This window comes from Geotrypetes seraphini, chromosome 10, assembly GCF_902459505.1.
Source record: "Geotrypetes seraphini chromosome 10, aGeoSer1.1, whole genome shotgun sequence".
NCBI lineage: Eukaryota > Metazoa > Chordata > Amphibia > Gymnophiona > Dermophiidae > Geotrypetes > Geotrypetes seraphini.
The window spans coordinates 28190681-28197309 of record NC_047093.1 but is presented as its reverse complement, the minus strand read 5'-3'; positions in this window follow the sequence as shown (position 1 = coordinate 28197309).

Sequence of the window (6629 nt, the reverse complement as noted above, 5' to 3'; positions counted from 1 at the left end):
TAATTTAAGGTTGATTAATTTTCCTAGGTTGGCAATGGTAGCCCCTAGGGAAATACTTAAGAGATATCTAATGGAAATCTTAGAGGTCTCAGAAGAAATGTTACCTCCATTCTCACGACTATACTATTTGCCTGATAGATATATATCTCTACAACAAAAATTAGTTCCAGTTCAAGAACTAATGAATGTATCTGTATTATTATTATTCACTGCAGACGAAGTTGGACCTCTGGTTAAACTCTGGTCTGTATTATTAGAAACATTGGATAGAGAGGCAGCAGTGCCAGCAACACAGCAACACTGATTATAACATTAGTTCTTTCGATAGATAAATCATGGTTGTTAAAATCTTTCTATAAAAATAGACAGAAAGAATTCTTAGGCCATAAAATACAGATGTTTCCTGATAATTCATGAGAGATGCAAAAGCGTTGTCGTGAATTTCTTCTCTTAACACCTGCGGTTATTTCTCTGGGAGCTACATTTTATTTGAGACACTGTTAAATATATCTTGTTTGAACCGAACCAATTGACAACTTTCCTGGCGTTATCTCATCTGGATGTAGAAAAATCATGAACCCTATATTTGGATTTAAATATGGAACCTTGCTCTCAGCTCTATAGCCAATAGCATTCTTTAAAATATATTTCTTTCTTTTCTTTTACTCACCTATTCGATCCTGGATTCCTATTGAGGACTTGAGGATAGTTAGTAAATTTGTTTATTGTTAAGGATTTACTCTTATTGAAATTTAATTTGTATACTACTATTGCTTTCTGTACAAGTGTTATACTTGATGTTTAAGTTTGAAAATTAATAAAAATATAAATAATAATAATAAAAAAGTATTAAAATTAGTCCAATTTCTATTTTCTGTTTATAAATGTTTATCAATATACCTACAATACTATTTGATTCTAAAGCAACAAAAAAAATATTTTCTACTGCATTAACCATCTTCTCTTCACTCTCTTCTTTCTAGCCAGTGTCTGACTTCTCTCTCCCTTTCATGCAGCAACTGTCCCTTTCTCTGTCCTCTTTCTCTGCCCCTTCCATCCACTGTCTGCCCTCTCTCTTCCACCCATCCTCTCCCTTCCATATGGCATCTTGCCTCTTTCTATGTCCCTTCCATAAACTGCCCCTTCTCTCTTTTGTACATGATTCATTTCAGCTTCACTCCCTCTCCAGTTTTCTCTCTCTGTCTCCACACACTCCCCTTTGCTCTGGCATCTCTCTCCCTTCTCCTTTCTTCCATCTTCCCACCCCACCCCATGCTCTGACATCTCTGTCTCCTTCTCTTCTTCCCCCCATGCCCTGTCATCTCTCTCCTCTCCTTCCCTTCCCTTCCATCTATCCCGCCCCTCCATACTCTGGCATCGCCTCACCTTCCTTTCCCCTTGGTCTGGGATCTTTGTCTGGCATCTCCTTTCCTTCCTTCCTCTCCTCAGTCAAGTGTAGCAATTCTCTCCCCCTCTGCTCCCCTCCCTCCCTCTCTATGTTATCCCTTCCCTGGTTGGCAGCGCAGCCTTCACAACTCACTGCTCTTGCCAACTTGGGCTTTCTTCTCTGCCAGGTCCTGCCTACTTCCTGTTTCTGCGAAGGCAGGACCCGACAGAGAGGAAGCCCTGAAGCTGGCAAGAGCAGTGAATTGTGAATACTGCTGTTGCCAGAAGAAGTTCATGACGCTGGCCTCAGAGTACCCCCTTATGGGCTGCACCTCGAGCGGCAGCTCCCCCTCCCTTGGTACGCCACTTCAGGAAGGTGAGGGGAAGGTAGGGAGGTGAACTGAAGGGGAAGAGATGCCCAGACCATACGTTGGCCCTGGTCACATGAGGTCCATAAAATATTGGGGGTGCTCAAGCATCCAAAGCATCCTCAGAGCTGGTGCCAATGTCACCAGGGTCGTTATGCTCACATTACACCTCTCCTCAAGTCACTTCATCGATTCCCTATCTGTTTCCGCATATGACCTACAAGTGCATTCCCTCTACAGTTCCTCAGTATCTCTCCCTATACCAGACATGGGCAACTCCAGTCCTCGAGAGCCAGAATCCAATTGGGTTTTCAGAATTTCCGCAATGAATATGTATGAGATCTATCTGCATGCACTGCTTTCAAGGCATATTCATTGGGGAAATCCTGAAAACCTGATTGTATTCTGGCCCTCTAGGACCAGAGTTGCCCACCCCTGCATTATACTCTATCCCAGGAGCTCTATTCATTGTGTAAGTCTCTTTTATCTATATCCTTCTTCTCTACTGCCAACTTCTGACTCCGTCCCTTCTACTTTGCTGTACCGTATGACTGGAACAAATTGCCTGACTCGGTATGTCACGCTCCGTCTCTGCTTTCAAATGTACCTTAAATCTATTTGTCATTCCCTCTTTAATCCCCTACCCTATCTGCCTTTAGTTTCCTATCTAAGCAGTGTGTATTAATTCACCCTTTTTGTCTGTCACAATTAGATTATAAGCTCTTTTGAACAGGGACTGTCTCGTGTGTGTTAATGTACAGCACTGTGCAGCTGGTAGTGTTATAGAAATGATAAGCAGTAGCGGTATGATACGCTTTATTGAACTCACCACTGAGAGAATGGAAAGTAATTTCAAATCCAAAGTGACTGTCAAGGGTTCTGACCAGTTTTTCGTGGGCACAATATCGGATAAAAGCGTGCTTCGGGAAGAAATGTTCAGATACTTCATAACATCATAGATCATACAGCTTTGCTTTGGCGAAGTCCACTCTGTAAAGAATTCACAGCCCTGACATTAGTGGAAAGGAAGACATTTCCAGTCCAAATCAGAAAAGGGAGAGGCATCACCAGAGCCACCCACTGAGCAAAGTTGCCGGTGCCTATCACACCTTACAGCTCCGATAAGACCAAATCAAGTGTAGAGATGAACGTTATTAACAGTGAGTCTGAGACATTGAGACAGTCTCCAAAATAGTCTGGCATAGGGATAAGGTTCACGCCTGTCATGGGGGCTACATGCACTGAAGATAGTGGCTCGAGCACTCATGGTTGATTCTCTTGCTGATTCTGCAGCAGCGATTGATGAGCTATTAAGTTTGCATGCAAATGATTTGCGTGGATCAATTGCTCAGTGAGTGATTGAGACATGCGCAGAGCCCTAATAGCAATGACAGGGGAAGCAGCCTCCTACCATTGTTGTTAGGGCTTCTGTTTTTGGTTTTTTTTTTAAATGGCACAGATGTGTGTGTAACACATGCACAATCTGTCCCATTAAAAAAAAAAAAAAAAGAACACCCCTCCCCCGCACCAGGCACCCCCAGCCACTATCCCCCCAACGCAAAAAAATAGCAGGAGGGATACCCAATCCCTCCTGCCACTGGATGCCTCCCGCCAAACCTCCCCCATACCTTTTAAAATCATTGGAAGCAGGAAGCCCACTCTCAGGCTCCTGCTTCTGGCCTGACCCGTCTAAATAATGGGCCTTCCCCTCCCTGGTGTATCATGTGATGCATGGGGTGGGGCCAAAGACACTGATTGGTTCAGATGCCTAAGGCCCCTCCCAAGGGGTAGGGCCTTAGGCATCTGAGTCAATCAGACATTAGGCACCTCCCTCCCACCTTGGGATGGGCCTTAGGCATCTGAACCAATCAGGGTCTTTGGCTCCTCCCCGTTCATTGTAATGCACCGGGGAGAAGGCCTGCCATTTAGAGGGGCCGGGCCAAAAGCAGAAGCCTGAGAGCGGGCTTCATGCTTCCAACAATTTTAAAAAGTAAGGGGAGGTTTGTGGGGGTGGGTGGGGGGCATCCAGTGGCAGGAGGGATTGGGCATTCTTTCTACCATTTTTCGGGTTTGGGGGGGGCGTCCGGTGGCAGGAGGGATGCCAAATTAATACTTACAATTAATACAAAACACGGCCATAAAAATTATTATTAACAAGAAAAAATTTGACCATGTCACTCCTTTGCTAAAAAGTGCACACTGCATTTACCAATCCACCATTGCATTACTTATAAAATTGCCTTAATCTCCATTAAAACTATGGACTCCAAGGAACCTTCTTTTATTCATAAGTTCCTTATTCCTCATGATCCTCCAAGAACTTTACGATCTGCCTCTCAGCATCTTCTTTATGTCCCATCCTTAAAAATCATTAGTACACATAGGGCAACTTCATTCGCCACAATAGCCCCTACAATATGGAATTCGTTATCACCACATTTAAAGTCTGAGAAAAATCTAGATAAATTTAAGGGCGGTCTTAAAAGCTTCTTATTTAAAGATGCTTATGATTGCTAAATGATCTTAGGGTCCTTCCATGCCAAATTCTGCTTTATTTATATTCCACACTGATATGATCCTTCTCTTTTCCCTCTTGTTTTTAACCTTATTTGTTCTCTTTTCTTTTAAAATTGTAAGTCTCCCTACCATCCTGTTGTTTCCATGTAAGTATTGTCCTGTCATTAATAAGTTTGTTAATTGTTCCCCATTTTAATTTTTTAACTGTTAAACACGTTAGAATATATGACTAGCGTTTTATCAAATTTCAATAAAACTTGAAACTTTTGGGGTTCGGTGTGGAGTTCGGAGGCATCCGGTGGCAGCAGGGATTGGGCATCCCTTCTGCCATTAATTTTGAGTTTGGGGTGGGAAACAGTGGCTGGGGCGGGGTCTCGTTTGTCAGGGGTCGTTGGGGGAGAGCCGTTAGGGGACTTTTTTCATTTTTTTTTATGCGTGTCTAACACATGCAAAATATCTGTGCCGTTGAAAAAAAGAAGAAAAAAACAACAACAGGCAGATCAATCGCTTTTTATGATCGCTAAAACCCCATTTGGACTAGCCAGGTGATGTTAGTGCATCAATCGCTTGGCTATTTTGCATGGGGTTTTAGCTAATTTGCATGGCTGGATTGGAAAATGGGCGATCGAGGGGAAAAACACTCGGTGGGCCGTTTTGTGCATTGGGATAGGTAACTGCGATCGTCGCTAAAGCTGTGAAAACGGGTTTAGCAACGATCGCTGACTTTAGTGCATCCCCCAGAAGGTATGCATAAAAGTAACCCATCTGTATACCAAGTTGCCCCTGCTGGCCAGTCTCTAATCAGGTACTGTTAAGAATTAAGACATGTAAAATAAACATTACAGGATCATTCCAGATAAATGCCTTCTAACTGTAAGGTAACGTTGAAAATTTTGTTCAGTCATGTAAACGAATTAATCAGAATACACGTCCAAAGTGCAAGTCACTTTACAAATTCACATAAACATGTTCAGAATTCCACTTTGTTGCATGTTTTCACGGCATTCATAGGTTTTTATGGTTATAGGCACAGACTCAATAAAATATGAGTTTGTCCATTTGCTGTTAACATCCATTAATTAGAGTGTGAACAGAAAGCTGTAAAACAGAATCCCAGCTCTGCTAGTTTCTCACTATCTTTCATCTTTTCTTTCTGTTCACTGGCCCAGATATAAAACTGATACAAACTTTAGTGTATAATTTTGCATGAATGAAGGTTTCTTTAAGATCTCAGAGTGTCTGAAGACATGAAAAAATGTCCGTACTTCAGCTCTTGAACTGTGCACACATTCTGCAAAGTTTTAATTTATAATATGTTATTGAAGGAAATAATATAATATAATACAAATGATTCCAGTTCAAATAAATTCACAATTATAATATTTACATACATATTTCTATCATTTCTTCAAAATATATTTCCATATGACTCAAATCTACCCCCTACTACCCCCCACCTCTTTCCCCTTCCCCCTACTTCCCCCCCCTCTCCTTCCCCCCTCCCTTTTTCCCCCTCCAATTCACATTGTATTGAAGTAATTAATACAACTATAATATAAAATGAAATTTATCCCCCCTCTTTTGAATGACATTGCCACAATGCATGAGATAAAGTATTCGGAGCTTTCTCACATTTGATACAAATAGGAGAATTAACTAATCTTGCATGAAATGCTTGTACCTGTGAGAAATGTGCCATATGCAAAACTCGATACGTACATTCCCTCCAGACATAACCCTTAATAATTTTAGGCTTGACTAAAATCTTGAAGTGATATTTGAGACCCCAACTCATCACACCATTTTTGTATAATGCTATCATATATTCTATTTGGAATTAAACACCACCACCACTTATGCAACAAAGATACAGAGATTGGAACCTCATTACATTGATTAAATTCTGCAAAGTTTTAAAGGTGAAAAAAAAACCAAAACCCTTAATTTTACCTGGTAGCAGTAACAATAGGATTGCCGTCAGACTGGCTTTCCACATCTTTCTTGCTTTCTTCTTTCCTAATAATAATAAAAATTATAATATAAATCACACCAGAACTGGCTTCTGCTTGATTCAAATATGCTTTTATATATGGGCAGTGGTAGTGGTGGTGCTGGATTAAATCCACAATGCACTTAAAGAAAGAGGCTGTAGCGGACGTGATATTAAAAGTCTAATGACAAAGGCATTCTGTTTGTTCTGATATTAGTCTATTTGCTTTAAGTAGTTTTTTTCCCCCCAATGTATTATTATACTGATACAATACAGAATGTAATTATATTTGAAAATATGAGGAGGGGTGGGGGCGTCCAATATTTTTCATTCCTCTTCACACCTCTTGACTTCATTCAAATTTCCAA